We start from the raw sequence: 21413 nt of genomic DNA on the forward strand, positions 1-21413 counted from the left end.
TTTTGAATTGTGACCCTCCCAAATGGGTATTATACCCTTCAATGCACCAATAAGAGGTAGCATCAGCTTGAAATGTGCTTGATCGCTCACATTTCTCAACAAAGCAGGGGGGTCACTTCAGCTAGGGATTGGCAGGGTGTAGTTTTTATCTTGTTGGTGCTGACAGCATTCGGAACCATTTTTGAGGTCGCATCTGTCTTATGTTTACGGCCATGTTAGTGTGAGGCTCATGCAAGAAGCCAAATGTCCCAAATAGGCTTACAAGACACCAACAAGGCACCAGAGTTGAAGCAGTACCATAACATGGACTTAAAAATGATCCAACATGATGTTCTCCAAGCTTTAGAAACATATTATTATCAGCACAGTGGCAATGCCAACATGCTGATATCAGTTTAGGGTCTGCTAGCCTCTGTAGACAAAAATACATTCTAAAGATCTTACTGAATTTGAGTGTTATACTGTAATAGGCAAAGTGGGGGTACTGAGTGCTGAGGTACCTACAAGTTCCTAATGCTCTGCTGAATCAGCAATTGCAAAGTTCCAAACTTCCTCTGTTATTAACATCTGCATAAAAACTGTGGACTGGGGCCTTTATGGCATGGGTCTCCATGGCCCAGTAGCTCATGTAGTTCTGCAGATGTAATGTGTAGGTTTTCCAGTGTTGAGAGACACTAAGATTTGGTCGCTGTGTACTTGCCGTCAGGTGATCTGTGTGTAGCCCAGTGGAATTGAGCTTCCATAGTTATTTTTTTCTTTTCTGCCTAATCTTTTTTTTATATATATATATATATATATATATAATTAACTATAGTTTATTTGCTCTTTTTTGCTAAACCTATTTTCTATTGGCGCAACTGCATCCCTATCAAGTTTATTCTGCCATCTTTCACTTTATTGGCTTAAACCATACATGCTTGCCTGTGATTGGTTAGGAGAAGTAGATTCCGCCTCCTCATGCTGACTGAGGGAGATTTCACGCGTGTAATGCAGGTGAGGCTACAGCGCATGCTAGTAGCAAGGGTCAAATGCTAGAGCAAGAAATCCTGATTAGTCAGGAAAAGTACTTTCTGCAGTGGAAAAGGTAACAGCCTGTAACCGGGATTTGGTTGAGGAGGAGCAGAACGGAATCACCAAGAAGACCGGATGTTGTTTCTACAGGAATTATAGTACTTCCGAGTGTCTTGGTGAGTGTCGTAAAAGTTAGCATTGAAGTAGCGAGCATGGTACCTGCTTCCCAACTCTATCGGTGTGTGGGTGTGTCGGGCAGGCACCGATGAAGTTTTCAAAATAGCGTTTTGGAGTATTTAGTTGTTCTTATTAATATTGTAAGAATATATTTTAGGTTCAAGTTAACAGTGTGATAGTCCTGCTTGAGCCAATGCTCTTTATTCCACTTTTATTCCTCTTTATTCACTTGCGAAGGTTACTGCTGCTGCGGGCAATGTGTAAAATGTGATTGGAGTTAGGTAGTTGTATAAAGAGTGTTATGCAGATTGTTTCTATTGTTTCAGAGGTTGATTTCAAAGAGATAAAAATATGGTTTTGTACATAAAAACATTCTAATGATAAATGTTGATTAAAACTTATGTAAGGTGAGTTCAAGTTGTTTCAGAAAAACTTGATAACTTTCTGGTTAAAGATGATCAGACTTCATAAGCAATGGTTAAATCTTAATCCATTCTTTCATTTTGGAAAAGAAAAGTCCTCTGTTATGTGTTTTTCAATGCAGACTTGTACTATTTCCTTAGTTCAATGGTGTGTTTGCATTTTGCATAAGGATTGAAATAATGCAATGTTCATATGTTAAACATACTTGAATACACAAGTGTGTGTGTGTGTGTGTGTGAGATGAATTCCAAAGCTGTATGCAATAAGGGTTTTCATTGTCATGCAGACTGGGTTTTTTTCCCATCCCATTGATGGTTATTCATTGACTTTTGATGTTGGAACTCTCCTCCACGAGGAGATGGCGAGCCATCATCCTTTGTTCCTTTGGAGATTCATGGTTTGGTTGAACCCCCCCCCCAGACCACATAACAGCGCTGACAGTAGAAAAAGAAATAAGGGTGCACCCAGTAAATCATCTTTCTTATTTTTTTTTTTTCTCGTCTTCTTCTCCAAGAAGAAGCGAGCTTGACTTGACTTACTCTTCTGACCCTTGACTTTAGACTTTGGATCACTGACACCATACCCATGCGGAGACTCAGAGACACTTAATGCAGATTATATATGTGTGATTGTTTAAGTTATAAATTGTTTTGCCGGCTATAGTGGTGTCTATGTTGCAGTGTTATCATCTGTGTGGTAATACAGTGTTCTCCTCAACTCACCTGTCTCCTGCAAATGATTCTCCCTTTAACACTACCTCACGAGTCTAGAACTGGTCAACTGGAGGGTACGTAGAAGCTCTGGTTACATGTGCTTTGTGTTTACATCTTGTTGCAGAATCTGCTTACCTGCTCTTCAATTGTTTGGTGTTTTAGCTTTTTGGTGGTTGTTGAAATGGTTTTGTGAGCTTTTAACTGAGATTCTGACTTTTCTGTGGATAGCACACGTCCAAATTTGAATAACAGATCTGGCAGTACATCCTGTTAAACCACCTGTTCTCCTTCTCGCCCCCAGTACTGGTGGCATTGGGGTTCAACAGGTTAAAAGACACGGAAGTCATGATGTGTGAGAATACAGTGACATTGCAAGTTGTTTTTGTGTGTGTAAAGAACCCACAGCAGACCCGACGACACATACATGCTTTTCAGCATTAACTTTTATTTACACACTCAGTGGCTGTTCACAGACACACACGGCTGCAGCTTCCCAGCTCAGCCGAACACTCCAACAACAACGCTCAAGTCAGGACCCAGTACAGATTTTAAGACTGGGCACGATTGCAGGTGCCGTGCAGGTGCGTCCAACTTCCCTGCACGGCACCGCAGACCACGTCCCGCTACGTACCCCCATCACCCAACTGAGGCTGGGGAGCCATATCGCCAAACCTACTCCCCTCACCCTGTGGGCGGGAGAGGGAATTGGCCTGGACTGTCAGCACCCCCAGCCCCAGGTCCAGCGACAGGGTGATGACCGCCCGGCCCCTCCACTGCTCCCGGCTTAGCAAGTCGCAGAAACAGTAGTTGCGCAGGCACCTGCCGGGCACTAGACGGGTGTGGCTGCAGGCTGCGTCTTGGCTGATCGCATCCTCTCAGACACAACGCAGGAACACACCGGTTAAATTAGCACATGTCTGTCTTTAGCAGTTTAGCTTGGTGATAAGCTCAAAGATAATGCCCACGCTGTAGCTGTGTAGTGTCATCACAACCAATGTCAAAAAGACAGGGAACATCCTGTAAGGTGGCTCTTCTTGTTTTATGCTACCCTTTAGCTTAGCATCTGCAAAATAGAAGAAGTCCCCATAAAGCCTTCACATAACTTCTGTCAGAATCAAACATAAAAGTCTGCATCAGATTTCATGGTATTCCATTAAACAGCTGTTTTGAGAGTTGTTTTGACGCAAAGCCACAAGTTTGAAGTAAAAAGATCAACAAAAGTCAGTAGAGTCCATCATGTGGGACTCCACTTTTAACCACATTTTAACTAAAATTCATTGGAGTCTGTTGAATCTTTACAATGACCAAGTTTAGAACTAGTATGTAGCTGAGAGTAATATCACTTTGCGGAGTAGACTAGATGGAGGAATAGCTTTTTGATTATAGCCATGTTGTTCACAGCCTCTACAAATGGTTAAGAGTGTGTATGTGTGTGCATGTGTGTCTGCATGTTTGCACAAATCGATACGGTTGGTATCACCCCCCCTGAGTCTGTCTCCTTGCTCTTAGAGATAAAGCAGAGAGAGCAGACCTCCAGCCAGACGTATGAGTGGGATTAACAACAGGCGCTTATTTGGGAGAAGAAAAGAGGCAAAAGCTAAAGATATAAGGATTTCAACACTTTTCATTATTTTGTAGAGAATGTGTACAGCAGGTACTGTCAAGGAAAAGGTCAAAATCAATCAATCCAATGTTCTCTGTCAACCTGCCTCAAATTGCATATTGACCCATTGTAACAGTCCCCAAACTGGTGGATTAGTATGTGTTGACACCTTTAATGCTGGAGTGGAGCTTTTCTGCAAGAGTATCTATGTGCCGTTATTGGGTATCTCGTGGAGTTTGAGTTGACATTACTAAGCCAGAGTTGTTCGTTTCACTCCTTTCTGCGCTATCGCTTCCTTTAAAACTTTCTCTCAAATATGTGGCTGAGAGAGATAGGGAGAAAGAGAGAGAGAGGTGGTTGCTTACATAGCAGAATGCCAAACATGTCCACGTTTGTGTGTATGTGCATGTATATCTGACACTTGAGAGTTATCTCGATCTGTTACTGTCTTCTTTTTGCAGGAGCTGTCAGTGCAACACATATATATATATATATATATATATATATATTATAATATATATATATATATATATATATATATATATATATATATAATATATATATATATATATATATATATATATATATATATATATTAAAAAAAATGATGTGTAGCTACGTTGACTCGTTGGCATCCACTGGGTTCACATATAGCATGTTGAACAGGAAGTACGAGCTTTGATATGTTGATGAGAACCTTTTATGTTGCGTGTTTGTGTCTCAGAGAGACTGTGTGTGTGTGTCTGTGCATGTGTTTTACTCTTTTGCTCAAGAGCAGGAGGGAGATGCTTCAGATGTGTTGTCCTTTCATTCCGGAGTCCTCCTTTGAGGTAAGAGGATCCCATGGAAACTTAACATTTCATTGTGGCTTGCCGCTGATAAAGATTGAATTATCTGTGTTCTCCTTAAATCCCCATTCAATTTTTTTTTAACAGGGATGAAAGATTTTGTCTGCGGTGCCCTGGGAGCTGTGTACCCCGCTGTTTGGTAATATCGGAAATTAATTCCTCCACCCGTCCCAGTTGTGCCTAAACAATTCAAGGGCAGTGTTAGATCCTCAAATTGAGAATTTACTGAAAGGCCTTTGTACCACCGCCAGTGATAGCGTTTTTGTTAAGGATAATTCCATTTATCATTACTGTGTCCTACCACAAACTGGTTTGTATTACCCAAACAACAAATTATATGTGACGCTCAATCACAAGGGTTGTTACTCATTAATGGAAGTTGTTTTTTTTTCCTTCTTAAAGCCAGTGTTAAAGAAGTAGAAAGAAAACAGATAATTCTTTGAAGTGGAAGCAGAGGTCTCCACAAAGAAGAATTTCAAGAAACAGAAGGCAGGACGGGAATGGAGAAAGGTGAAGCAGAAGACTCTGTTTTCGGTTTTGTTGAAACCACACAAGCATACTTAATTTTATCCAGGCAGGGGTTGCTCATAAATTCAACACTATCTGGACCTTAGTTTCTCATCCACTCAATATTTCCACTATACACACATGCACAAGCACGATCACCTTTCTTGGCCTTTGCCCTGGCTCAGAAGATGGTTGCCTCGAGATGTGAGCCGTTCTGAATGCAGATTCTGCATGCTGGACCGCAAATATAATAAAATATAGACATTGCTAATAGAGTCTGGCAGTTATGCCTTTGGATGAGGTTAAAGGGCTTCCTTTTTAACTCAGCACTACATTTGAAGGGTCTCTGGTGATTAAACCAAGAGTTAATTGTACGAATTTCAAGAAGCAGAACTTTTCAGCCAATGCGAACATGAAATGATTATTTTACCTTTTGTTACATTTACAAAAACAAGAACCAAAAACATGCAAACAGAAAGATATTCAGTGTGTTTGATCTCCAGTTGAGCTGTAGAGCAATTTAGGCTCAAATATTTACTTTTTGTTTCTTTTTTTGTCTTATGCATGCACGTAAATATACAGTGGAATTCAGATGAAAAGTACACCAAGTGGTTTCACACTATTGGACAGCAGCTGCACAGTAATGTGAAAACCAAGCCAAAGAGCAAAGCGATAAAGAAAAAAAAAAAAGTGGGATTCAACTTTAAGAGAAATTAACTTTGGAAATGTTTCTCGAGGAAAGAAATGCAGTGAGTGCTACACAAAATGAAAACAGCTTTTATCTACAGTAAAACTTCACAGAACACCTTAAATGCTGACACTTTAGTTTTTATTGATGTAATTTTAAACACATTTTGTGGCTACGTGATTAAAAGATAAAAACACGTCACCGGTGTAAAACAACAAAAAACAATGATATAGCATGCCCGTTTGCAATAGTGTTAACCACTGAGCAAAACAGAAGATATATTTAGGATCATATTTATTCACCTTTTTGTTCTATTTTTGTTTTTCTGTTTGTTTTTAAGGTCCTCTATTACCTAAAATGTATGGTTCTTTAATTGCAGCTTTTTATTGGGTGAACATGAATACATGGTATAATATATGAGCTAATTAAGTAACTTGCTTCGTTGGTGAGGTGTCAGCAGTAATGTGGCTGTTGTAGCCTTGATTGCAAAGTGGCTGAGATGACTTTCTTCCACAGAGATAGGGTGACATCTGGAGAGAGCTGGGAGTAGACCTGCTGCTCCTCTGTGTTGAAAGGAGCCAGTTGAGGCGTTTCGGGCATCTGGATAAGATGCCTCCTGGGTGCCTCCCTATGGAGGTTTACCAGGCAAGTCCAACTTGGAAGAGACCTCAGGGTATCTCCAGAAGCTGCTGGAGAGATTATATATCTTATCTGGTTTGGGAATGCCTTGGGCTTCCTCCAGGAGCAGCTGGAAATTGCTGCTGGGGAGAAGGACATCTGGAGTACCCTGCTTAGCCTACTGCCACTGCTAGACAATTTTGGATAAGCAGAAGATAATGGATGATTGATGGCTGCATAATTAGCTAGCAACAGGTCTGTAAACTGATTGGTTAACTTCAAAGAAATGTGCTACTTTGTGGAAATAATTCAACAATACAATGTTACATACACTATCAGAGAATTCCCTCTCTGTGATTGACAAGATCAAAAACCAATGCTGAATCTCACTGAACCTTAGGGCCCCACTTTGCACTTCTTTAAAGCAGTCAAGATTGTCTAGTAAAAGTAAAGAGGGTTCCAGAAACACTTCTGAAAATCACTGTGAGTCAACAGCAAAGAACACCTACATGTTCACTACTTGTTATTTTTGTCAGAGTTGTTATTTTAACAATTAGTGGGTGGAGAGGCTTTACTCCTTTTGTTTGTACTTTTTGACATTTGGATTGTAGGGGGTAGTTACTTGAGGTAATGCATTTATACAGGGTACTTTCATTCAGGTGCACCACTGGGAAAGCAACAGTTTTTGACTGTATTCTCTGTAGCACGTCCATTACCACTGAAATATAAAGTTAGGCTGCATAACTAATGCTCCTCTAGCTGTTCCCAGAGAGCTGATTTGAATTAAATTCTTGTGCCTTTGATTCCACTAAATCCCAAATCACTTTGATTCAAGCCCAGACTTTGACTTGGCCAGTCCATCAGTTCCAGTACTCCAGATTCCCTTTTCCTGGTCAAACAGTCTCTGCACAGCTTTGAAATTTGCTTGGGGCCCATTGTCTTGTTAAACACACAATTAATCAGTTTTGCTTCAGAATAGAGCTGGGCGATATATCGATTTTTTAAAAAAATATCGATATATTTTTATACGAGATATAAGATGTGACAATATCCTTTATATCGATATAGTCTATGTTACGTTATAATTATAGTTGCGGAGCCGCAAGTTTGCCTCTCTTTCGTCCACTTTTGTCTTTCCGCAACGTTACTCGACCTCGCCTCTCCTTCACTGAACACAACTCCCCTCCTCCCCCATCGCTTCACCTGCAGGCAGCGACAAGATGGACACGGCAAATCTCCGTTAATGAGTTACTGCGCATCGCCCCGTGCGTGGGGCTGGACGGCGTCAACGTGCTAACGAGCTAGCCACGCTAACGAGCTAGCCACGCTAACGCTATGCACGGCCTGAACAACAACAACAACAAACTTTATTTATATAGCACATTTAAAAACCAGTGGTGTTCCAAAGTGCTTAACATTCAAAAGGGTGAGATGAAATAACAGGGAGAATGAGGACTATGGTAAGGTACCAAAACGAGCTGGCAGGTTGAATGGCATTAAAACACACAAGGCAAAAGAATTGCATATAAAAGCATAAAAGAAAGCAAAACAAAATGTGAAGGATAAAACAGTCAAAATTAAAAATGAATTTAAAATAATTAAGAATAAGCCGAAGATAAGAAAAGCGTTAGGCTGACTATCAAGCAAGGACTAACTGGTAGAAAAGGCGAGGCTAAATAGGTGGGTTTTTAACCGCGATTTAAAGGAATGGATGGAATCAGACTCGCGTATAGCGATGGGGAGGTTATTCCATAAAACGGGTGCAGCCAAGGCAAACGCGCGGTCACCTCTAGTCTTCAACCGGGATCTCGGGAGTACCAAGAGTGACTGGGAAGATGATCTTAACGCTCTAGTAGGGGTGTATGATCTAAGTAGCTCGGTAAGGTAGCTTGGTGCTATATTGTTGGCAATTCAGTAAGTAAGCAGCAAGATTTTGAATTGAATGCGGTACTTAACGGGAAGCCAATGCAGATCAGCAAGGACAGGGGTAATAGAGACACGCCGCCCACTACTAGTAAGGAGACGAGCAGCTGCGTTCTGAACAATTTGAAGTCTATGGAGGAGAGTAGAGTTAAGACCGAAGTAAAGTGAATTGCAATAATCCAACCTAGATGTCACAAAGGCATGGATAAGCTTTCCAAGGTCACTATGTGGAATATAATGTCTGGCCTTGCTAATAAGACGCAATTGATGGAAACAAGATTTAACAACAGAAGACACTTGTTTATTGAACTTAAACGAGCTATCCAAAAATACACCCAGGTCACTAACAGTGTCGGTGAGGAAACTGTTAAAGGAACCGAGGGCGTCACAAAGTTGGCCACGGGGGACTCTACTGTCAAACACAATAATTTCCGTTTTCCTGTCGTTTAGAATAAGAGAGTTACCTGCGAGCCAATTTTTGACCTCACGCATGCACTCGAAGAAGCCATGGAGAGACATAGAGGGATCATCAGTTAGCTCGAAATATATCTGTATATCGTCGGCATAACAGTGATGTGCAATGTTATACTTCTCAAAGATTGTGCCTAAGGGCAGCATATACAATGAGAAGAGCAGGGGGCCAAGGACAGATCCTTGAGGCACGCCGCAGGAGACAGGTGCAGCAGAGGAGAAATAAGGGCCAAAATTAATCGAGAAGGACCTATTAGAGAGGTATGACTTAAACCAATCTAAGGCGGCACCTCCAATGCCAACTGTGTGCTCAAGCCTCGCTAATAGGATGTTATGATCTACCATATCAAAGGCCGAGGATAGATCTAGTAGGACCAAGACTGAAGAGCGTCTGGAGTCGGCAATCAGAAGGAGATCATTGAGGACTCTGAGCAAGGCCGTTTCAGTGCTATACCAGGGTTTGTAAGCAGACTGAAATTTATCATAGATGGCATTCGTATCCAAATATGGCTGGAGTTGTGAAAGAACGATCCTCTCCAGTATTTTAGACAGGAATGGAAGCTTAGAAATCGGCCTATAATCCTTTCATTCTCTCAAAAGTTGACTGCGCGCCTTTTGTATGAATTCTGGTTGTGCTTGATGACCCCGAACCGATTTTATGTGATACACAGCGCTCAGCAATCTGTCAAAAAATGTTTTAGTACGACTTTGGTAAGCTACGGAGCTGCACCTCTTGATGGATTGTCGGAGCATTACGGCTACCGAGGAGCCTCGCGGGGTGATACGTACTGTGCTTCAACGTAATATTACCGTATTGTGTGTGTATAAGGACCATAAATGGCACCTGTTCAGAGACATGGTTACGAAGCGGATTTCAAACTCCAGGCTGTCAGTCACGCAGTAGAAGTTGGGAACAGAGCAGCTGTGAAATCTGTCTTTGTTATTATGCTCAGCGTCTGTTAGTTTACATTTTGACTGCACAATTGTGAGCTCTTTGTTATGCACAAAAACAACATAGTTTTCTTTTATTTATGGAGCATCATTATTTAATAAATGCTCATAATTTATTTTTGAGTAGTTTTTTTCATGTACATCTATGCTGTATGTTAATAAACGTGCCTGTGTGACATCTGGGACACAGCTTTGACTAAGAACTCTCTTTTTGTTCTTACTTTATGGCTTTAAAAAATATCGAGATATATATCTTATATCGCCATCCAGCTAAAAAATATCGAGATATGAATTTTGGGTCATATCGCCCAGCTCTACTTCAGAATGTTCATAGTTTTTATGGACAGAGTTTCTAGGTGTAGCCAAGTGGCAGAGGCTTGCACTTCGGTAGTCTCAGAATCTCATCTCTGCTTTTCGCAAATGATGTGGTTCAGTTGGCTTCATTAGGCGATGGCCTCCAGTTTGTACTGGAGCGGTTTGCAGGTGAGTGTGAAGCGACAGGAATGAGAATCAGCACCTCCAAGTCTGAGGCCATGGTTCTCAGCTGAAAAGGGTGAAGTGAAGAAATAACAAGATTGCGGATACAAGTGACGGAAAGGAGCTTCCTTGAAAGGGTAGCTAGCCGCTTCCTTTGAGATAGGGTAAGGAGTTCAAGAAGGGCTCCGAGTAGGGTCGCTACTCCTTCATGCACCTCCTGGGTGAGGTGTTCTGGGCATATCCCACTGGACGGAGGTCCCGGGCAGACCCAGGACAAGCTGGAGAGATTATATCTCTTTGTTACCCTGCGAATGCTTCGGTGTTCCCCCAGAAAAGGTGGAAGAGGTGGCTAGAGAGAGGGAGGTCCCTAGCCACTTGGGCTTCTCTACTAAGGCTGACCCGGCCCCTGGTAAGTGGAAGAAGATAGATGGATGGAGGGGTCGGATGGGTGGTTCAGGAGGGATTCCAACTTTTTGGTGGATCCAAGATGTTGTGGTAGACCACCTTCTTCACTAATGTGTCCATGCCGCTTCTATAATAACTATACCATAAAGGAATCTTGCCCCTTTTTCACTTTGCAATCCATCTAACATTCTCCAGCTTTTCTGTGGACAAACACAATATTACTGACCGAAGAGCTGAAATTTGTACTTGTCTGTCCAAAGTACCTTTTTCCAGTTATCTACAGCTCAGTGTTTGTGATCAGCTTTCATATTCTGCCTCTTCCTTGGCACATTTTGTAAGTACCAGTCTCAGCAATTGACTCCAAAGCATGACCACACTGTGAGAACACTTTTAGTCTTGCTCAGATTGTCTCAAAGATCATCCATCATCACAAAGTGCTTTATTGCAGACTCTTTCCTTTTCAGTGAGTTCTCTACATTTCACATTTTTTGAACAGGAGTGAGGAATTTTAGACGCAATCCATATATTTATACCTACAGTTTTAGCCAGCACACTGGACTTCCCTGAGAAGTCAGAAGTGTAATAAGTGTAATTTTAAAGTCCTTTACGATTTTTTTGTTTTTTGGTGTACATTTGAAAATTCAAAAATATCAGAAATGATGTACTTTAGCATTAAAAATAATTTCAGTTAAAGAGCTTGAACATACGGATGGATTAACCATTAGAGAAACTGATTCAGAAATAGCACGGGTAATTACCAAAGTCTAATTTAGCGCAGCTTACAGTGGGTGGTGGTCTAATGAATGCGTTATGCACTGTAGTTATACATGGATTTAAACTGATGAACTGGGAAGTATTCTTTGATAAGGACATAGTCATTACATGTATTGTTATTTTAAAAAAAAAATTTAAATCAGCTTTTAAAAATTCCTAATTTGATCCAAAATTTAATGGAAGAAATTTGCCAAAAGTTTGTAGTAAAAAAAAAAATCACATAATATGTTTTTTTTTTTTTTTTTTTTTTTTTGTATTTTTGTATTTATTTTTTTTTTTACATGATTAAAATTTCAGCGTAATTCAGATTTAACATCTTCTGCTTCATTGGATGTAAAGAAAAAGGTTTCTTATGCAAGCAAAGAATGTGAAAGTCAAGAGAGGTAAAAAACACTAAATTTTAGTCCTCACACTAACAACTGAAGGCCAGAAAGAGATTTGAATAGAAAGTTACACTTCTCTGATTTAGGCATTATAACATGCAAAAATAACGCAAACAGCACTGATAATTTAAGAAGGCAACCTGACTTGCCACAGAGGCAATCCTTCTAATAGAACCGCTATGATTTATTGCTGAAACTCTCCACAATAGAGACTGTAATGGGCTTTATTCATATTTTTATTTTATGAAACACATTGAAAGGGGTCATGGTGGCCATTAAGCGGATTAATGGTATGTGTTGGGTAAAGAAGATGCTATAAAGCCTTAAAAGTTAATGCTGTCATCTGCAGACTGCTGTCTTGATGGAGTGGGAGGGGCTACATGCAGCTAATAGACATAATTCAGCCAGGTAATGTTGGATCACTGGGGGACAAGATGGATATCACTTGGCAATGTTATAGGGTGTGTCGTAGTGTGCCGGCACATTTACGCAGGTTATTTATGCTCCATAATGAAGAGCATAATGAAAATTGGACACAACTATAAATATGAGTAGGGAAAGCGTAAATGTGGAGGGATAATCATTGATGCAATTAAGATGTCGTACACATGCAGTGTGAGCCTGGCCTCCCCTGACTTTCTCCTCTTCCTTTCACCAAGGCTGTATTTTACCCTGAAACATCACATTTAATCCGACTGGGGATGTCAGCATAAATCCACTGGACTCACACAAGGCGGCTGGCATTTTAAATATGTTAATGTCAAAGCAATAAAGTCTTTGCTTAATCTATTGCTGAGGTTATTGACAACTATTATTAGATTGTTAGTGGTATTTCTTTGTCTTAATTGGTGTGTGGATATGCCTTTGTGGACACAATGCTTGCTGTGTGTTAAGTACCACCCAGTACACTAAAGCCTTCGTTTGTGCATTCATTTTGAAATGAAATAATGGATATTGCATTAAAGTGCCAAGTCGCAGCTTTAATTTAGTAAGCTTGCATCAATATTGAAATACTGTGTGTGAAATAAAGACCTTTTTACTCATGTAGACCCGACTGCAATTGTTCAAAAGTAAGTAGACAGAGTATATGTCGGTTTTATCCTGCAGGTTAAAGCACTGGCACGTTCCTGCTCAGGGGTTTTGCAGTCTGGCTGGTATTTCTTAAGATGTAACTGTTTTTGTTTTGCAATTTGTCAGTTAAATGTCAGGTTCCAAAACATAATTAAACCCCATAACTTTAGAGACAGAGAAGGCCAGATACATTAACTTTCATAAATGGAGAAAAGGAAACTGATATAGTTTAGGGATCCAGTTCTATTGACTTAATTAACAAAATTACAAATCAGGAACTGGTATTTCGGTATTAATCTACAATTTTATAATTATAACGGCAATGTGTCCAGTTACTTTTGTACTCTGAGTGGGTTTGTTAAACAGGCTTTTTTTCCCACACACATACTGCTTTCTATAGGACTGCATACCATACTTGGCACCTTAATGCAGTTTTGTGTTTTATTTAGGACTAAATGTACTGAGACACAGACTCTGAACAACAGAATGTGAAACTGCAAAAACTTACAGTCTGGGTTGTATATGTGGGTGTATGAAAGGGAAAAAACTGCTTGCACATTTTGGTTTTCTGTCAGAACTGTCAGTTTAAGACAGAGGAAGTGAGGGAGGAAGCGTGGAAGGAGGGGGAAGTAGAGTGAGAAGATGCAGGAGGAGAGCGATGGAGACAGATGAGAATTGGAGCCCAGAAGCTGAAGTGACCCCGCTGACCAGATGCTGATAAACTGCCATTACTGAGCACTCTGTCAGCTCTGCCTCTCATATGTCACTGTCATCCTGCTGCACTTCACCTTTTCCCTCTCCTCTTCTTATTTGTCTTTCTCCGCTTGTTTCTTTTTTGTGAACCCTTATTACTTATTCACAACTACATATTTATGTTGGGAAGCATCATACGTCTCTTCAAGTCTTTTTACCCCTTTTTAAAATCCCAGTGAAGAGATATTTACTTACCTTTGGTTCTGTTTTTCAGATGCATTGCCTTACATTCAATGTGTCACAACAGGCATGTTCAGCTTGTGGGAAATGACTCAGCTCTAGCCATTATTTTGACTGACTCAGACAGGCAGTAGGAAGAAGCAGAGGCTTATCTCTGAATGAATATCTCCTCTCTTTTTAAGAGTGGTTGCTATGTGCCAACCAATACTTTCTTCTGTGTTTATATAAGAAACAAGTTTCACTGGATTTTTGGCTTTGTGGTTACGGGTGGTTGTTGTTAAGATATCCAGAAATAGGTGCTGTGAGATGTTCTTTAAATCTTACCCATGACTCTACTTCTGGCATTACAATAGTGGCTGGCCTAGGCTGGCCTAGGTTGTCCTACATATACAGTGCTTTTTAACTGTGAGTCAGATCCCTTAATGCAGCACAGCCTTGCTATTATACAGTTCTTCGTTTTTTCTAACACTGGTGGGTAACACTTTATAGGCACCTAACTCAAGGAATGCACCTGTGTGCTGTCTACACAGCTTTATTTGTTCCCATTTCTTGAGCTTAATCTACAAAAAGTGCCAAAGATAACACAGTTTGACAGGCACAAAATGGTATTTTTCCACCAACAAGGTGATTCCCAAAGACCTCTAAGTAAAGCACACACAGATACACGGACCTACGCTTAATAAGTAGTGTGTCCTTCAAAAGTGAAGGACAAAAGCAGGAAAAGTACAAGAAAGAATCTGTAAAACGGGGATCTTGTCAAAATGTATTAAATTATGATTGTAAGACAAGCGCCATCAGATTTTGAGCCACCATGCAATGTCATCTGAAAAGCGTCTGATTGGCAACCTCCTTTATTTTTCAGCATGAAAACGATCCCAAACACATTACCAATGCAGTAAAAGCTTACCTGGATAGAAAAACACATAATGGAGCACTCTCAGTCATGGATCGGCCTCCTTGGAGGCTGGACCTCAACAGTATTAGGGCACTGTGATTTCATTTTGACAGATAACTATCTATCGCAGCAAACTCAACACAAAACTAACAAATTTGGTAAAACACAGATTCTACCACACGTATTAACTGCAAAACAAACGACTTGCTAGCAGTTAGTTATGTTGTGTTGAATTAATGCAATGCTTGCCAACAGACTGAGGGAGTATTCCCAATCCCCAGATGTGGGAGACACTTATGACCTTATTGGCATTCCCAGTATTTTGGACTGTAGCCAAATCGCTCCAGCAGCAGAAGAAATAAACAATATAAAAAAAGTATCTGAAATTAATAATATTGCATGTGAAATGGTATCAGCAGGTGTCCGAAAACAAAGACAATTTAAATGTGTTTGTTCATGAGGTTACTGACTTCTACAGTCATCTAATGTTTAATGTAATGTGTGACTTCAAATATAAGAAAATAACAAAACTATTAAACTATTGTGAAAAAACTTTTCAGCTTTTTTCTTTTGTTCATGGTAAAAATATCTATTGTGACCAAAGGTGATGGCACTAAACTGCCACTATGCCATTAAAAAGATGGAAAAAGCTTTGTCCTTGCCTGGTAGTAGAGGCTGGTCAGAACTCCCTTAGGTTAATCTGTCTAATAGCAGCCATTCTCACTGTCACAACCAGGTAAAATAGTCACTTTCCTGGTTCAGATGACTTTTCCCTGTCTGAGTGAAGACCAGTTTGACTTTTAAAGTATGGGATGTTTTGTCCTTCACCCCGCCCTGCCTTTGGTTACAGATCTTTTATGCATCAGGTGTGGCTTAGACTTGAAATGGTGTTCTACATTTTGTTGTAATATATAGGAAAAAGTGCTACAAGGGTCCTCACAAAGATAGAAGTAGAGCGATTTGTGTGTGCGATGAAAATTGAGCCACACAGACATTGATTTGTGTTTGGTGGAACAGATCAAATTGTCCCCTCATGCCTTCACCTACTTTCCCATGCCGGATGGTGTATGTGTGTGTTTTGAAGATTATGTGTGTAAGCGAGCGAGCGCGCAAGCAACATGGCATCCCGATTCCTGGGCCAAAACCTGTCATTTTGTGCCTGTCACATTGTGTTAAGTGTAGCTCATACTGCTTCCTTAATTCCCCGCATTCCCTTGTCGCCTCCAACACTCATAAACAGCATCTCTCAAAATGGCATCCGATTCATTACACCCCACCCCACACAAAGACGAGAGAATACAAACCCACACACATACAGCAGTTTCTGGTACATTACCAAATCTGAAGCTTAATTTCCTTTCCAACCAGCCTGACTTTTAATGTTTCATTTTGCTGCTACGTACTCAGGCTGCAGCATATTCTATTTGGTGAATGCTTACAGAAAACACTTTAAAATATTAAAGTGCACATATTTCTTCTGCTGGAAATCCTATTTAAGATTATTAACTTCATAGTATTATTAGTCAATGATATTGAGCTATAGTACATAGTTTACCCTATACAGAGAAGAGTAATCAGGAACAAAGGCAATTCATTGAAACTTGTACATTCCTGAAAAATTCATGGATTCTTTCACATGCTGCTATAACTAAGAGTCCAGACAAGTCAGCTCATCTATCTGAAGTCTATTTCAGCCAAAACAGGGCGAAACTGGAGGTCGGCTTTATGTACTTCGGCTATAGCCACTCAGGGCTTTTCAGTCTGAACAACATATATGTAACCATTGTATTTCTGCCACACTTACAAATGGTGAAAGGCAGAAAGTTAGATCACGTACCTGATCATCTTAAATAACTAAAATTTAAGAATACAAAGAAATGCTGAGTCCTCATGATTTGTGTATTCCAACTTTTTGTTTTCTTCTATACAGCACATGTAAAACTACTAACAGGAACAAACACCAGTTTCTCTTATGTCCTCCAGATTTATTGTAGGAAAAGAGACATTCTGTAAGATGCCAACGGACACATTTCTTTTGGGTCTCAAGACTCAGAAAAGAGAGAAGGCACACAACTGAGAAATGAGAAAAGCCCAACCTGTGACATCAGATAAATGGATAAGTAAACTGGCTGGAAATCAACGTGCCTTTACCTTTAGTAGGTCTGTATAACCTGAGATTATTTGTTATTTGGTTCCTCCTGTTGCAGTTGTGCTCATGAGTAAAATTGATCATAAATCCCGGAACTCAACAGATAAAGACTTTTAAAACATCACAGACAGACGTTAACTGGTCATTCGAAGTAAACTTCTTGTTAGTATATGTTACAGTACTGACAAACCCTCTGTACCAAGAGTGTTACTTAGATTGTAAAAATATCTTCCCTCTGATGTCAGATATTACATTTGGGATGGAGGGAGAGGAATCTATAAATAAACTGTATAATATATCTTGTTATGTTATGATAGGTTTAAATTGTGTTTTTATTTTAAAACTAAGCCTCTGGAGGTGATTAAAGGGCAGCAGGAGAGTGCAGGCGGTGCAGGTCAAACAGCAGGGAGTAAAGGAGCACTGGGATTGGGGCCTAGAAGGCAGTGTATAGTGGGAAAGCAGGTAGGTGCTTGGTCATGAAGAATGATGACCTCCATTGACATGATGAAAGTGTCAATGGCGATCATTAGAAGGATGATGAGCAAGATGGTGACACTGGAAAGTCTAAGGAACAAGGTGAACAATGGCAAGTATAGTGAAGATCACACAGAACCAATCAGAATATAAAGTTGGTCTCAATTAGAAACTATGGTTGTTATCATGAAATTCATTTCAATAAGGAGAGATGATTAGAAGGAATAGAACATGATTTATTGATGTACAGAATATAATTTGAGGTATTTTGTGGTTAGACCCCGATGGCCCAACACAGCAGAATGGAATCCCAGCAGTGATGGGCATTAGGGCAGGACCCCCTGGAGTCTAGACACTGGTGGTGGAGATAAAGATGTTGCACAATGACGAATGCAAGGAAGAATGAAAGATGTGGAGGGAGATTTAAAATACACGGAGTGAAGGTTGATTGGCCTGAAGAAGGCCAGCAGATAGCTGATTGGACTAGATGCATGATGTCGCAATCAGCTTGACAGCGTGGGAAAGTGGAAGTGATGTAAAGCTTAGATTAGCTGCCAACACCTGGGAAGTAGACAGATGAGTGACTACAGAGCTTCCTTTTTAAACTTACACAGAAGCTTCATTTATTTTTCACTTCACCAGGTCCAGTGATGGTGGAAATTAGTTTGAATTCCACTGACAGAATTTAAAAAGAACCTGCCCTGTGCAAATAAAGAGTTCCTATGAAATGTGGTTGAAGTTGTGGGAAGCCTTGCTTTAAACCCTCCATGGAAAGTCAAATAAAAGTGACAAAGTGTGTACCAGTGTAGTAATCCCTAAGCAATGCCTAAGATCAAATAATAGAAATAGAATAATTGAAAATGTGTATAATTTCTCATCTGTGTAAAAATGCAGTGATGAACCTTCCCAGGAGTGGTCAACTGACCAAAATGACCCCAAGAGCACAGCAACGACTTATACAAAAGACCCCAGAATAACATCCAAAGAACTGCAGGCCAGGTCAGTGTTCATGACTCCACCATAAGAGAAACTGGGCAAAAATGGGTTGCATGGCAGAGTTCCAAGACGAAAACCACTGCTGAGCAAAAGGAACATAAAATCTCATCTCAGTTTTGCCAGAAAACATCTTGATGATTCCCCAAGACTTTTGGGAAAATACTCTGTGGACTGACGAGACAAAAGTTGAACTTTTTGGAACATGTGTGTCCCATTATATCTGGCATAAAAGGAACACAGAAACTGTGTGTGATGGTTTGGGGCTGTTTCCTGCCTCAGGACCTGGAAGACTTGCTGTGGTCAATAGAACCATGAATTCTGCTGTCTACCAAAACGTGCTGAAGGAGAAGGTCCAGCCATCTATTAGTGATACCAAGCTGAAGTGACAAGGGACAGCAGGACAATGATCCAAAACACGCCAGCAAGTCCACCTCTCTATAGCTTAAGAAAGACAAAATGAAGAATTTAGAGTGGCCTAGTCAAAGACCTGACCTGAATCTGATTGAGATGCTGTGGTATGACATTAAAACGGCTGTTCATGCTCAAAACCCCTCCAATGTGGCTGAATTTCAACAATTCTGCAAAGATGAGTGGGACAGAATTCCTCCACAGTGCTGTGAAAGACTCATTGCCATTTAACACGTGACTGCAGTTGATGCTGCTAAGGGTGGCCCAACCATTTATTAGGTTTAGGGGGCAATCACTTTTTCACTCAGAGCCACGTAGGCTTGAATTTTGTGTTATCTTTGTCTAATATCTAAACTTGTTTGATGATCTGAAATATCCGAAAAGTAGGCATGGGCTTTAAAGCAGCTTTACATCCTCCTTTGAGGAGTTGCTTCATAATTAACAGATGTGTAAGACGGTGCAAACTGCAATAATTTATTTCCTTAAGCGTAGATGAAGTTAAAAAAAAGTCTTGAGCCACACCTCATTTCTTTATGTCTTGCTAGGAAAATGTGAAATAGGTGAAGAGATTTTTTAAAAACTTGCAAACATGCATGGAAAGCTGAGTTTGTACACCTCTAATGAATGGAAAATGGACTGGTTCTTATACAGTGGTTTTCTACCCAAGCACTCAAAGCACTTTATACAACTTGCCTCATTCACACAAGCACTTTTTTTTTTTTCAATGCTTTTTCTACTAAAGTGCTTTCTGTTGGAACATTCATACATATTTGCTCTCCAGTGGATACATCGGAGGGTTAGTATCTTGTCAAAGGATATTTGGCATGCAGAATGGAGCTTCAGGGATCGAACCACCATCCTTCTGATTACTAAATCACCTGCTCTCAGCACACACTGCTTCAATGATGTTGATGTCAGAGCTCTGGGGAGGCAAATCCATGACTTATAGTGTTATATTGTTTGTGTTTTTTCTATTCAGGTGTGCTTTTACTGGATTGACTGAAAAAAAAACTGTTGCCAGTCAGATGCTTTCCAGATGGTACTGCATGGTGGATCAGAGTCTTCTGGTACTTTTTTTTTGCATTTATAGTTCCATCACTTTTGTCAAAACCCCCAACATTGCTGTCTGAAATGGAACTCCAAACCATGCAGATGATTTTTCCCAAAAGAATTTCAGTTTTGGATTTGCACTTAATAAGACCAGTTGCCATCAACAGTCTAGTTCTTGTTTAATTTGAGATATCATATCGGCCTTTTTCCCCATCTGATCCCCTTCCCTGATTCCCAAGAATGAGTTAAGGCTACTGTAGCAGGTAAAAAGCACACAGAGCAGCTGAAGAGCCAGACGCCCTTCATCTGTGTCAGGTCTTTGCTGGACTTTTTTTACACCCCATTTCTCAAGGACATGACGTTCAGATAATGTTCATCTGGTGTCTGTATTGTTTTTTAGATCTGACATTTGTCAAATTTTCTAAGAATGCACACCATGCATGCTTTTGGCTAATAGCTCTTTGGGAATCACCATGATGATGCAAAATGCTATGTTATGCCTGTCACACTGTGCTAGTAATAAAGTAGATTTGAAGTTGCCTGTTATGTGTAGATGCAACACTGGTTCCTTATGTTAGGTGTCTTTTTAATGCTTGAACAGTTCAGGTCAGAGTTAAGTGGTTAAAAAAATGTATGACCTTCAGTAAGCCCAGAGAACTTTTGCCTAAGACCATTTATAATAACTTCTACAAGTCGATCTGGATTGTTGAATCCTAAATGAGACTTTTGCACAGTACTGTAGTTTAAAATCTAACCTATAGCGCCTTAAAATGTTCTCAAGTACTTCTGCAGTAGTTTAGCAAGTGCTTAGTCTCTTTAAATATTCAGCTGTTTAATTTGTGTTCTTTCGTTCATTTAAGCTGGCACAACAAAGCTCCACCAAGAAGTCGTTAATATCTTACTTTCCTTTTTATGATAACACTCTCCACTGGTTTTGAAAATAATGATTAAAAACTCATTAATCACTCTTATGCAAAGCTAGCAAAGTGAGGTGTCTATTAACCAATTAACCCTTGTTGACACATAATAAATACTAAGCCACTTCCCATGCGCACGTCTCCTCAGCCATTGGAAAACAAAAAGCAGAGCATTTAAGACACAGTGAGCATTTCAGTATCTTCAGTTTTCTGCCGGGCAAAGTTATTAGACAGGACATTTATACACCACTTACAGACCAGCGCCTCAAGCCAGAGGAAATGAACGGGGTAGACTGGGCCACGGGGATCTGTCTGGAATCATTCTGTGTGGTTTCTTTCTCACCTACAGGGGATTGTAACAATGATATCTATAAAACAAAGCCATTACTGTACTATAAGAAAAATGTGCCAGAAGTAGTTCCAGAGTTGCTCTTATGCCAAGAAGTGCGGCAGTTATTGTAGCCCAGCCAGTCGTGAATTGGGTTGCACCGGCTTCTTATAAATCCACTGTGGATTATGTGTGCGAAGTCTTTAAGTATATACCAGCT

General features: G+C 40.2%; 1 long non-coding RNA gene across 11 annotated transcripts; it reads left to right on the top strand.

Annotated features, from left to right (window-relative positions):
* The first annotated feature begins 964 nt into the window (after positions 1 to 964).
* On the top strand, positions 965 to 20483 carry LOC102076668 (uncharacterized). 11 transcript variants are annotated; one of them, XR_003213677.1, is made up of 7 exons: positions 965 to 1187; positions 4706 to 4757; positions 4863 to 4914; positions 5178 to 5285; positions 16855 to 17031; positions 18389 to 18493; positions 19878 to 20483. It is a non-coding gene; the product is annotated as an uncharacterized LOC102076668 (long non-coding RNA). The 11 variants fall into 11 exon arrangements; XR_003213672.1 differs by lacking the exons at positions 16855 to 17031; positions 18389 to 18493 and adding an exon at positions 6487 to 6843; XR_003213686.1 differs by lacking the exon at positions 18389 to 18493.
* Positions 20484 to 21413: the final 930 nt, after the last annotated feature.

This window comes from Oreochromis niloticus, linkage group LG2, assembly GCF_001858045.2.
Source record: "Oreochromis niloticus isolate F11D_XX linkage group LG2, O_niloticus_UMD_NMBU, whole genome shotgun sequence".
NCBI classification, from domain to species: domain Eukaryota; kingdom Metazoa; phylum Chordata; class Actinopteri; order Cichliformes; family Cichlidae; genus Oreochromis; species Oreochromis niloticus.